Here is a 12179-nt window from a genome sequence, read left to right as displayed (position 1 = left end):
GCTACTCAATTCATCTCTAGCTATCTATGTCATATTCAACAACTGTCTCTTTCTCACCTAAATCTTCTACAAAACTGAGTACACTGTTATGAACAAAGAACCAATGCCACATTATGGCAACAAGCCAGTGCCACTAATATCCACTCTATTGAAAACAATTGAAATGCTCATCCTGCCCAACTAACCACCATCTACAGCCCAAATCTCACTCACATCATACCTACAAATCACAAACTTCTGCGGTAAAAATAATTTTGGGTTTCAAAACACAATCTACTAATCACATACTAGTATTTATTACAAAGCCTCTCAATTCATCATTCACTTCCAAATATCGGCTTATATGCTGTTGTGCAACTGCAGTGCAAGTAAACACCCTCAAATCATCTAGAACTGAGATGCGGAAAGGGTTCACCAAGAGTTTCCAGGACAATAAATAGCGCTCTCTCTCTCTTTACACAATCGCCTAACACACTGCAAGCCATTTCAGGGCAAATGTACTTGTTTCATTATACTACGAAACGGCCAATTACATTTTCAAATTAAAAAAGCATCTACCTGATCCAACGTGATCCGCTACTCCACGCCCTTCATTCTCACAACACAACCTACCTCTTGTTAATTACATTACGTTTTACTTGTGATTATGGCTCAGCAATAGCCGAGCACTACGAAAAATACCTTATAGACTCATTTAATGTTCCCCTCCACGGAAATCTTTAGTAAAAGGCGAAAGATTTATTCGTTTTGAAGGGAAACCAGAGTGCCGATCAACGCCCTCACTTCAATACTTATGGCTGCTTCTCTATTGCTTCTCCGCGAGAACGCGGAAAATTCTTTCCGTCTTGTCTACTTCTCTACTGTCAACACACTTCCAGTGCCATGCAAGCACACACCCCAAACTAACTGTCAGCGCTGAAATACGTGTCTGCCAAATGTCGTCGATATTACTCTTTAGATAACTATTTTCATCATTTCTGTCACCATTCAAGCTGCTTCATTACCTCACCTGCCGACAGATGGCAGCACGCCCAATTCCTCTCGGCGACCCACCGTCAGAGACACAACTGCCCGCACTGCTCTGCATCTAACACTAATCTCTCTCCTCCCCACCACACTCGTTCACTGAAAAAACAGACAACTAGATAGTTCTTTGAACGCAAAACTAGGCCACATCAGACGCAACCTGTATGTAGATGTATGGTGCAAGGGAAATATCCCCCTGCTCCCACACAACTAATTAATACTAGTTGACAACAGAAATAAAATTTCTGCCGATAGTATTTGAACCAGTCTTATTCATTTGCGAATTTCATGCATTCCTTCTTGCAGATAACAGTGCCTTGCAAATCACTCAATTCATGTTTGCTAGCCAAACGTGCTCCTCCTAAATGTTCCGTACATCACGCATTAGTGCTGATTATCAAGACTGTGTTGTGTGTCAGCCTTTTATGGTCATCAATTGCACTCTTCTTGTGTTGCTCACTCATTCTTGTAACTCAAAAGTACGTCGTTGTCATCCAAGCCTAGCACTTGGAGCAGGCCAAATCAAATGGCTCGTCCCCGTGCCACTCGAGAAACTCCCACAAGGCTTTCATGACATGTCGTAATCAAAGTCCTTCCACAACCTGTAGCGACATTTCTGCAACGACGCGGGTCCCGATACCAAAAGTATGACTTATGCTTGCTTCTATTCTATATAATAAAACCACCACTCGGAAAGCGCTATTCCCTTCCCACATCCCTCAGAATGTGGTGAACGATCATCGATTACAACCAAGATGCGATGAATCTCGATCGCAAGCCTCACGCTCAGGGACAGTGCTACCACTCATCATCGTGGTTACGTCTACTCCAGCTTTGAACTAGAGAGAGTTGAAGACATACTACAGAAATGATCCTGTGAAGTATGATCTTGCTAGCAAGCTATCACCGCTCGCTACTTATGCCACGAGACCGTCAACACGCCCTACGAGAATACGACACACTCTTCACATTTCGCGATTTACTTATCGAAGAATTTCTTAAGCTCGGACATTCTGCAAAGAACCTACTTCTACTCTTACTTGGCCGCCATGATCTCACTCAGCTATTTTGTGCGCTACCAGTGCTTCTTGTCTTCCGAAATGAGAGACCATTGCCTCACGCGAGACTGTATGTAAACACCGCTTGCACCTCCGGCCGCTAGATGGGGGCCTGGGGCACATACAGTAGCATCCTATGGCGCAAGCAGACATGCCAAATAGCCACTGAAAGACAAACACACAAGACGGCGTTCATAGGACTCTTGTGCTTTCTTTAAAGCCGCCTCTCTCTTCGAAAATTTTCGCACCGCACTAGTTTATTCACCTCACCCTAACAGTGCAAACTCTTGTCGATATATCGCCACTTTCATGCATACTTCCTCTTTCGTTTCACTTTGCGTCTTACTTGATACCCGCCCAAGAGCTGCTGATATACAATACTCGCAATAAATGTGTTTCTCTCTGTATCTCTTTTCGCCTATCACGAGTATTGCTTTTCCTCACATGGCAATTATGAAAACACCCACAGCTAAACAAACACTTCCACTCAGCGCCACGTCCATACTATCAATCATACGCCAGTAATTTCACAGCTACTTGCTCCACTAATACATTTCTTATGTCTACTGTTAAACAGATGAAGAATCAAAGTATACAACAAGTCTCTATGAACATCACTGTCAGGACATTTTACAGACCTACGCATACCATGCCAATCTTTATGCTTCAACTATGATGGCCATGTGCTATGAATAAAGAAATTTCTCATAAAATAACAATTTTACAACTACTCCGACAAGTTCCTTACTAAAATGCTAGATGTTTAGCAATCCCCCCCCCCCCCCCCAAAAATCATCTCAGAATAATCTCAAGCAGTGCTTACATCCCATGAGCACTTCTTTGCAAACAAAACCACAAACTACTTTTTATACTAGCTTCCTTGTCACACTGAACAGGAAACTAATGCTAGTGCCTCAGTTTACTAAAAAGCTTTTTTTGCTTGCAACAAATAAACTACCAACTTGAACCACTTGGATTTTCAGACACACACAGAAAACTTAATTCCACAGAAATTTAGGAGTAACAGTGGTTACCTCACATTTTCACACACACTCAAATAGCTAGTTCTGTGCACTTCACACTATGTTCTCATCGTGTTTCACCAGAGAACACAGTTATCACTATGAATGGATTCTGGTAAAAGAGCATTAAAAAAAAAAACAGCCTGATCAAAGTGATTATCTGCACATCCTCTGCCAATATCATGTCACTCTATACCCGAGGGAAACTAGAATGCAGGGAAAGGAGCTTTGTTGTGAGCACTGTGTTGGTATTTCATCATTTACTGGCCAAAGTCTTCTCAAGCCAAGTATGCACCAGCTCTGTCTATGGCTGGGTCAATCAAGAGCCCCTATCAATTTTACTTAAAAGACAAGCAGCATCAACAACTCACAGGAGGCACTGAACATTTATACCATTATCTGCACCACCTTCCACTGATTTACTGAAGAAGAAACAGCAAAGTCTGGCCAATTTTGTACACAAGTAATCTTGAAAACATTGGAGTCAACAGCAGATACATAGTTTCCAAGACTGTAGCTAGGAACAACCCTTCCATTTCAAGATTTATCTCTCACTGAGACACATCATACCCAAACTACACCTACCAGGAAATTGCTACTCAATTCATCTCTAGCTATCTATGTCATATTCAACAACTGTCTCTTTCTCACCTAAATCTTCTACAAAACTGAGTACACTGTTATGAACAAAGAACCAATGCCACATTATGGCAACAAGCCAGTGCCACTAATATCCACTCTATTGAAAACAATTGAAATGCTCATCCTGCCCAACTAACCACCATCTACAGCCCAAATCTCACTCACATCATACCTACAAATCACAAACTTCTGCGGTAAAAATAATTTTGGGTTTCAAAACACAATCTACTAATCACATACTAGTATTTATTACAAAGCCTCTCAATTCATCATTCACTTCCAAATATCGGCTTATATGCTGTTGTGCAACTGCAGTGCAAGTAAACACCCTCAAATCATCTAGAACTGAGATGCGGAAAGGGTTCACCAAGAGTTTCCAGGACAATAAATAGCGCTCTCTCTCTCTTTACACAATCGCCTAACACACTGCAAGCCATTTCAGGGCAAATGTACTTGTTTCATTATACTACGAAACGGCCAATTACATTTTCAAATTAAAAAAGCATCTACCTGATCCAACGTGATCCGCTACTCCACGCCCTTCATTCTCACAACACAACCTACCTCTTGTTAATTACATTACGTTTTACTTGTGATTATGGCTCAGCAATAGCCGAGCACTACGAAAAATACCTTATAGACTCATTTAATGTTCCCCTCCACGGAAATCTTTAGTAAAAGGCGAAAGATTTATTCGTTTTGAAGGGAAACCAGAGTGCCGATCAACGCCCTCACTTCAATACTTATGGCTGCTTCTCTATTGCTTCTCCGCGAGAACGCGGAAAATTCTTTCCGTCTTGTCTACTTCTCTACTGTCAACACACTTCCAGTGCCATGCAAGCACACACCCCAAACTAACTGTCAGCGCTGAAATACGTGTCTGCCAAATGTCGTCGATATTACTCTTTAGATAACTATTTTTATCATTTCTGTCACCATTCAAGCTGCTTCATTACCTCACCTGCCGACAGATGGCAGCACGCCCAATTCCTCTCGGCGACCCACCGTCAGAGACACAACTGCCCGCACTGCTCTGCATCTAACACTAATCTCTCTCCTCCCCACCACACTCGTTCACTGAAAAAACAGACAACTAGATAGTTCTTTGAACGCAAAACTAGGCCACATCAGACGCAACCTGTATGTAGATGTATGGTGCAAGGGAAATATCCCCCTGCTCCCACACAACTAATTAATACTAGTTGACAACAGAAATAAAATTTCTGCCGATAGTATTTGAACCAGTCTTATTCATTTGCGAATTTCATGCATTCCTTCTTGCAGATAACAGTGCCTTGCAAATCACTCAATTCATGTTTGCTAGCCAAACGTGCTCCTCCTAAATGTTCCGTACATCATGCATTAGTGCTGATTATCAAGACTGTGTTGTGTGTCAGCCTTTTATGGTCATCAATTGCACTCTTCTTGTGTTGCTCACTCATTCTTGTAACTCAAAAGTACGTCGTTGTCATCCAAGCCTAGCACTTGGAGCAGGCCAAATCAAATGGCTCGTCCCCGTGCCACTCGAGAAACTCCCACAAGGCTTTCATGACATGTCGTAATCAAAGTCCTTCCACAACCTGTAGCGACATTTCTGCAACGACGCGGGTCCCGATACCAAAAGTATGACTTATGCTTGCTTCTATTCTATATAATAAAACCACCACTCGGAAAGCGCTATTCCCTTCCCACATCCCTCAGAATGTGGTGAACGATCATCGATTACAACCAAGATGCGATGAATCTCGATCGCAAGCCTCACGCTCAGGGACAGTGCTACCACTCATCATCGTGGTTACGTCTACTCCAGCTTTGAACTAGAGAGAGTTGAAGACATACTACAGAAATGATCCTGTGAAGTATGATCTTGCTAGCAAGCTATCACCGCTCGCTACTTATGCCACGAGACCGTCAACACGCCCTACGAGAATACGACACACTCTTCACATTTCGCGATTTACTTATCGAAGAATTTCTTAAGCTCGGACATTCTGCAAAGAACCTACTTCTACTCTTACTTGGCCGCCATGATCTCACTCAGCTATTTTGTGCGCTACCAGTGCTTCTTGTCTTCCGAAATGAGAGACCATTGCCTCACGCGAGACTGTATGTAAACACCGCTTGCACCTCCGGCCGCTAGATGGGGGCCTGGGGCACATACAGTAGCATCCTATGGCGCAAGCAGACATGCCAAATAGCCACTGAAAGACAAACACACAAGACGGCGTTCATAGGACTCTTGTGCTTTCTTTAAAGCCGCCTCTCTCTTCGAAAATTTTCGCACCGCACTAGTTTATTCACCTCACCCTAACAGTGCAAACTCTTGTCGATATATCGCCACTTTCATGCATACTTCCTCTTTCGTTTCACTTTGCGTCTTACTTGATACCCGCCCAAGAGCTGCTGATATACAATACTCGCAATAAATGTGTTTCTCTCTGTATCTCTTTTCGCCTATCACGAGTATTGCTTTTCCTCACATGGCAATTATGAAAACACCCACAGCTAAACAAACACTTCCACTCAGCGCCACGTCCATACTATCAATCATACGCCAGTAATTTCACAGCTACTTGCTCCACTAATACATTTCTTATGTCTACTGTTAAACAGATGAAGAATCAAAGTATACAACAAGTCTCTATGAACATCACTGTCAGGACATTTTACAGACCTACGCATACCATGCCAATCTTTATGCTTCAACTATGATGGCCATGTGCTATGAATAAAGAAATTTCTCATAAAATAACAATTTTACAACTACTCCGACAAGTTCCTTACTAAAATGCTAGATGTTTAGCAATCCCCCCCCCCCCCCCAAAAATCATCTCAGAATAATCTCAAGCAGTGCTTACATCCCATGAGCACTTCTTTGCAAACAAAACCACAAACTACTTTTTATACTAGCTTCCTTGTCACAGTGAACAGGAAACTAATGCTAGTGCCTCAGTTTACTAAAAAGCTTTTTTCGCTTGCAACAAATAAAGTACCAACTTGAACCACTTGGATTTTCAGACACACACAGAAAACTTAATTCCACAGAAATTTAGGAGTAACAGTGGTTACCTCACATTTTCACACACACTCAAATAGCTAGTTCTGTGCACTTCACACTATGTTCTCATCGTGTTTCACCAGAGAACACAGTTATCACTATGAATGGATTCTGGTAAAAGAGCATTAAAAAAAAAAAAAAACAGCCTGATCAAAGTGATTATCTGCACATCCTCTGCCAATATCATGTCACGCTATACCCGAGGGAAACTAGAATGCAGGGAAAGGAGCTTTGTTGTGAGCACTGTGTTGGTATTTCATCATTTACTGGCCAAAGTCTTCTCAAGCCAAGTATGCACCAGCTCTGTCTATGGCTGGGTCAATCAAGAGCCCCTATCAATTTTACTTAAAAGACAAGCAGCATCAACAACTCACAGGAGGCACTGAACATTTATACCATTATCTGCACCACCTTCCACTGATTTACTGAAGAAGAAACAGCAAAGTCTGGCCAATTTTGTACACAAGTAATCTTGAAAACATTGGAGTCAACAGCAGATACATAGTTTCCAAGACTGTAGCTAGGAACAACCCTTCCATTTCAAGATTTATCTCTCACTGAGACACATCATACCCAAACTACACCTACCAGGAAATTGCTACTCAATTCATCTCTAGCTATCTATGTCATATTCAACAACTGTCTCTTTCTCACCTAAATCTTCTACAAAACTGAGTACACTGTTATGAACAAAGAACCAATGCCACATTATGGCAACAAGCCAGTGCCACTAATATCCACTCTATTGAAAACAATTGAAATGCTCATCCTGCCCAACTAACCACCATCTACAGCCCAAATCTCACTCACATCATACCTACAAATCACAAACTTCTGCGGTAAAAATAATTTTGGGTTTCAAAACACAATCTACTAATCACATACTAGTATTTATTACAAAGCCTCTCAATTCATCATTCACTTCCAAATATCGGCTTATATGCTGTTGTGCAACTGCAGTGCAAGTAAACACCCTCAAATCATCTAGAACTGAGATGCGGAAAGGGTTCACCAAGAGTTTCCAGGACAATAAATAGCGCTCTCTCTCTCTTTACACAATCGCCTAACACACTGCAAGCCATTTCAGGGCAAATGTACTTGTTTCATTATACTACGAAACGGCCAATTACATTTTCAAATTAAAAAAGCATCTACCTGATCCAACGTGATCCGCTACTCCACGCCCTTCATTCTCACAACACAACCTACCTCTTGTTAATTACATTACGTTTTACTTGTGATTATGGCTCAGCAATAGCCGAGCACTACGAAAAATACCTTATAGACTCATTTAATGTTCCCCTCCACGGAAATCTTTAGTAAAAGGCGAAAGATATATTCGTTTTGAAAGGAAACCAGAGTGCCGATCAACGCCCTCACTTCAATACTTATGGCTGCTTCTCTATTGCTTCTCCGCGAGAACGCGGAAAATTCTTTCCGTCTTGTCTACTTCTCTACTGTCAACACACTTCCAGTGCCATGCAAGCACACACCCCAAACTAACTGTCAGCGCTGAAATACGTGTCTGCCAAATGTCGTCGATATTACTCTTTAGATAACTATTTTCATCATTTCTGTCACCATTCAAGCTGCTTCATTACCTCACCTGCCGACAGATGGCAGCACGCCCAATTCCTCTCGGCGACCCACCGTCAGAGACACAACTGCCCGCACTGCTCTGCATCTAACATTAATCTCTCTCCTCCCCACCACACTCGTTCACTGAAAAAACAGACAACTAGATAGTTCTTTGAACGCAAAACTAGGCCACATCAGACGCAACCTGTATGTAGATGTATGGTGCAAGGGAAATATCCCCCTGCTCCCACACAACTAATTAATACTAGTTGACAACAGAAATAAAATTTCTGCCGATAGTATTTGAACCAGTCTTATTCATTTGCGAATTTCATGCATTCCTTCTTGCAGATAACAGTGCCTTGCAAATCACTCAATTCATGTTTGCTAGCCAAACGTGCTCCTCCTAAATGTTCCGTACATCACGCATTAGTGCTGATTATCAAGACTGTGTTGTGTGTCAGCCTTTTATGGTCATCAATTGCACTCTTCTTGTGTTGCTCACTCATTCTTGTAACTCAAAAGTACGTCGTTGTCATCCAAGCCTAGCACTTGGAGCAGGCCAAATCAAATGGCTCGTCCCCGTGCCACTCGAGAAACTCCCACAAGGCTTTCATGACATGTCGTAATCAAAGTCCTTCCACAACCTGTAGCGACATTTCTGCAACGACGCGGGTCCCGATACCAAAAGTATGACTTATGCTTGCTTCTATTCTATATAATAAAACCACCACTCGGAAAGCGCTATTCCCTTCCCACATCCCTCAGAATGTGGTGAACGATCATCGATTACAACCAAGATGCGATGAATCTCGATCGCAAGCCTCACGCTCAGGGACAGTGCTACCACTCATCATCGTGGTTACGTCTACTCCAGCTTTGAACTAGAGAGAGTTGAAGACATACTACAGAAATGATCCTGTGAAGTATGATCTTGCTAGCAAGCTATCACCGCTCGCTACTTATGCCACGAGACCGTCAACACGCCCTACGAGAATACGACACACTCTTCACATTTCGCGATTTACTTATCGAAGAATTTCTTAAGCTCGGACATTCTGCAAAGAACCTACTTCTACTCTTACTTGGCCGCCATGATCTCACTCAGCTATTTTGTGCGCTACCAGTGCTTCTTGTCTTCCGAAATGAGAGACCATTGCCTCACGCGAGACTGTATGTAAACACCGCTTGCACCTCCGGCCGCTAGATGGGGGCCTGGGGCACATACAGTAGCATCCTATGGCGCAAGCAGACATGCCAAATAGCCACTGAAAGACAAACACACAAGACGGCGTTCATAGGACTCTTGTGCTTTCTTTAAAGCCGCCTCTCTCTTCGAAAATTTTCGCACCGCACTAGTTTATTCACCTCACCCTAACAGTGCAAACTCTTGTCGATATATCGCCACTTTCATGCATACTTCCTCTTTCGTTTCACTTTGCGTCTTACTTGATACCCGCCCAAGAGCTGCTGATATACAATACTCGCAATAAATGTGTTTCTCTCTGTATCTCTTTTCGCCTATCACGAGTATTGCTTTTCCTCACATGGCAATTATGAAAACACCCACAGCTAAACAAACACTTCCACTCAGCGCCACGTCCATACTATCAATCATACGCCAGTAATTTCACAGCTACTTGCTCCACTAATACATTTCTTATGTCTACTGTTAAACAGATGAAGAATCAAAGTATACAACAAGTCTCTATGAACATCACTGTCAGGACATTTTACAGACCTACGCATACCATGCCAATCTTTATGCTTCAACTATGATGGCCATGTGCTATGAATAAAGAAATTTCTCATAAAATAACAATTTTACAACTACTCCGACAAGTTCCTTACTAAAATGCTAGATGTTTAGCAATCCCCCCCCCCCCCCCCAAAAAAATCATCTCAGAATAATCTCAAGCAGTGCTTACATCCCATGAGCACTTCTTTGCAAACAAAACCACAAACTACTTTTTATACTAGCTTCCTTGTCACAGTGAACAGGAAACTAATGCTAGTGCCTCAGTTTACTAAAAAGCTTTTTTCGCTTGCAACAAATAAACTACCAACTTGAACCACTTGGATTTTCAGACACACACAGAAAACTTAATTCCACAGAAATTTAGGAGTAACAGTGGTTACCTCACATTTTCACACACACTCAAATAGCTAGTTCTGTGCACTTCACACTATGTTCTCATCGTGTTTCACCAGAGAACACAGTTATCACTATGAATGGATTCTGGTAAAAGAGCATTAAAAAAAAAACAGCCTGATCAAAGTGATTATCTGCACATCCTCTGCCAATATCATGTCACTCTATACCCGAGGGAAACTAGAATGCAGGGAAAGGAGCTTTGTTGTGAGCACTGTGTTGGTATTTCATCATTTACTGGCCAAAGTCTTCTCAAGCCAAGTATGCACCAGCTCTGTCTATGGCTGGGTCAATCAAGAGCCCCTATCAATTTTACTTAAAAGACAAGCAGCATCAACAACTCACAGGAGGCACTGAACATTTATACCATTATCTGCACCACCTTCCACTGATTTACTGAAGAAGAAACAGCAAAGTCTGGCCAATTTTGTACACAAGTAATCTTGAAAACATTGGAGTCAACAGCAGATACATAGTTTCCAAGACTGTAGCTAGGAACAACCCTTCCATTTCAAGATTTATCTCTCACTGAGACACATCATACCCAAACTACACCTACCAGGAAATTGCTACTCAATTCATCTCTAGCTATCTATGTCATATTCAACAACTGTCTCTTTCTCACCTAAATCTTCTACAAAACTGAGTACACTGTTATGAACAAAGAACCAATGCCACATTATGGCAACAAGCCAGTGCCACTAATATCCACTCTATTGAAAACAATTGAAATGCTCATCCTGCCCAACTAACCACCATCTACAGCCCAAATCTCACTCACATCATACCTACAAATCACAAACTTCTGCGGTAAAAATAATTTTGGGTTTCAAAACACAATCTACTAATCACATACTAGTATTTATTACAAAGCCTCTCAATTCATCATTCACTTCCAAATATCGGCTTATATGCTGTTGTGCAACTGCAGTGCAAGTAAACACCCTCAAATCATCTAGAACTGAGATGCGGAAAGGGTTCACCAAGAGTTTCCAGGACAATAAATAGCGCTCTCTCTCTCTTTACACAATCGCCTAACACACTGCAAGCCATTTCAGGGCAAATGTACTTGTTTCATTATACTACGAAACGGCCAATTACATTTTCAAATTAAAAAAGCATCTACCTGATCCAACGTGATCCGCTACTCCACGCCCTTCATTCTCACAACACAACCTACCTCTTGTTAATTACATTACGTTTTACTTGTGATTATGGCTCAGCAATAGCCGAGCACTACGAAAAATACCTTATAGACTCATATAATGTTCCCCTCCACGGAAATCTTTAGTAAAAGGCGAAAGATATATTCGTTTTGAAAGGAAACCAGAGTGCCGATCAACGCCCTCACTTCAATACTTATGGCTGCTTCTCTATTGCTTCTCCGCGAGAACGCGGAAAATTCTTTCCGTCTTGTCTACTTCTCTACTGTCAACACACTTCCAGTGCCATGCAAGCACACACCCCAAACTAACTGTCAGCGCTGAAATACGTGTCTGCCAAATGTCGTCGATATTACTCTTTAGATAACTATTTTCATCATTTCTGTCACCATTCAAGCTGCTTCATTACCTCACCTGCCGACAGATGGCAGCACGCCCAATTCCTCTCGGCGACCCACCGTCAGAGACACAACTGCCCGC

The 12179-nt window shown here is 42.1% G+C and overlaps 7 non-coding genes across 7 annotated transcripts; all 7 read right to left on the bottom strand.

Annotated features, from left to right (window-relative positions):
- Window positions 1-648: 648 nt before the first annotated feature.
- LOC126123083 (U5 spliceosomal RNA) lies at window positions 649-767 on the bottom strand. Its single transcript, XR_007526196.1, has one exon. It is a non-coding gene; the product is annotated as a U5 spliceosomal RNA (small nuclear RNA).
- Window positions 768-1710: 943 nt separating this feature from the next.
- Window positions 1711-1917, bottom strand: LOC126123207 (small nucleolar RNA U3). The gene has a single exon (XR_007526308.1). It is a non-coding gene; the product is annotated as a small nucleolar RNA U3 (small nucleolar RNA).
- Window positions 1918-4348: 2431 nt separating this feature from the next.
- On the bottom strand, window positions 4349-4467 carry LOC126123081 (U5 spliceosomal RNA). The gene has a single exon (XR_007526194.1). It is a non-coding gene; the product is annotated as a U5 spliceosomal RNA (small nuclear RNA).
- A 943-nt stretch (window positions 4468-5410) lies between these two features.
- Window positions 5411-5617, bottom strand: LOC126123205 (small nucleolar RNA U3). The gene has a single exon (XR_007526306.1). It is a non-coding gene; the product is annotated as a small nucleolar RNA U3 (small nucleolar RNA).
- A 2434-nt stretch (window positions 5618-8051) lies between these two features.
- On the bottom strand, window positions 8052-8170 carry LOC126123195 (U5 spliceosomal RNA). The gene has a single exon (XR_007526297.1). It is a non-coding gene; the product is annotated as a U5 spliceosomal RNA (small nuclear RNA).
- Window positions 8171-9113: 943 nt separating this feature from the next.
- Window positions 9114-9320, bottom strand: LOC126123204 (small nucleolar RNA U3). The gene has a single exon (XR_007526305.1). It is a non-coding gene; the product is annotated as a small nucleolar RNA U3 (small nucleolar RNA).
- Window positions 9321-11752: 2432 nt separating this feature from the next.
- Window positions 11753-11871, bottom strand: LOC126123197 (U5 spliceosomal RNA). The gene has a single exon (XR_007526299.1). It is a non-coding gene; the product is annotated as a U5 spliceosomal RNA (small nuclear RNA).
- Between the last annotated feature and the right edge of the window lie 308 nt (window positions 11872-12179).

Source organism: Schistocerca cancellata, unplaced genomic scaffold (genome assembly GCF_023864275.1).
Source record: "Schistocerca cancellata isolate TAMUIC-IGC-003103 unplaced genomic scaffold, iqSchCanc2.1 HiC_scaffold_417, whole genome shotgun sequence".
Lineage (NCBI taxonomy): Eukaryota > Metazoa > Arthropoda > Insecta > Orthoptera > Acrididae > Schistocerca > Schistocerca cancellata.
This window is presented reverse-complemented; position numbering and strand designations above follow the sequence as displayed.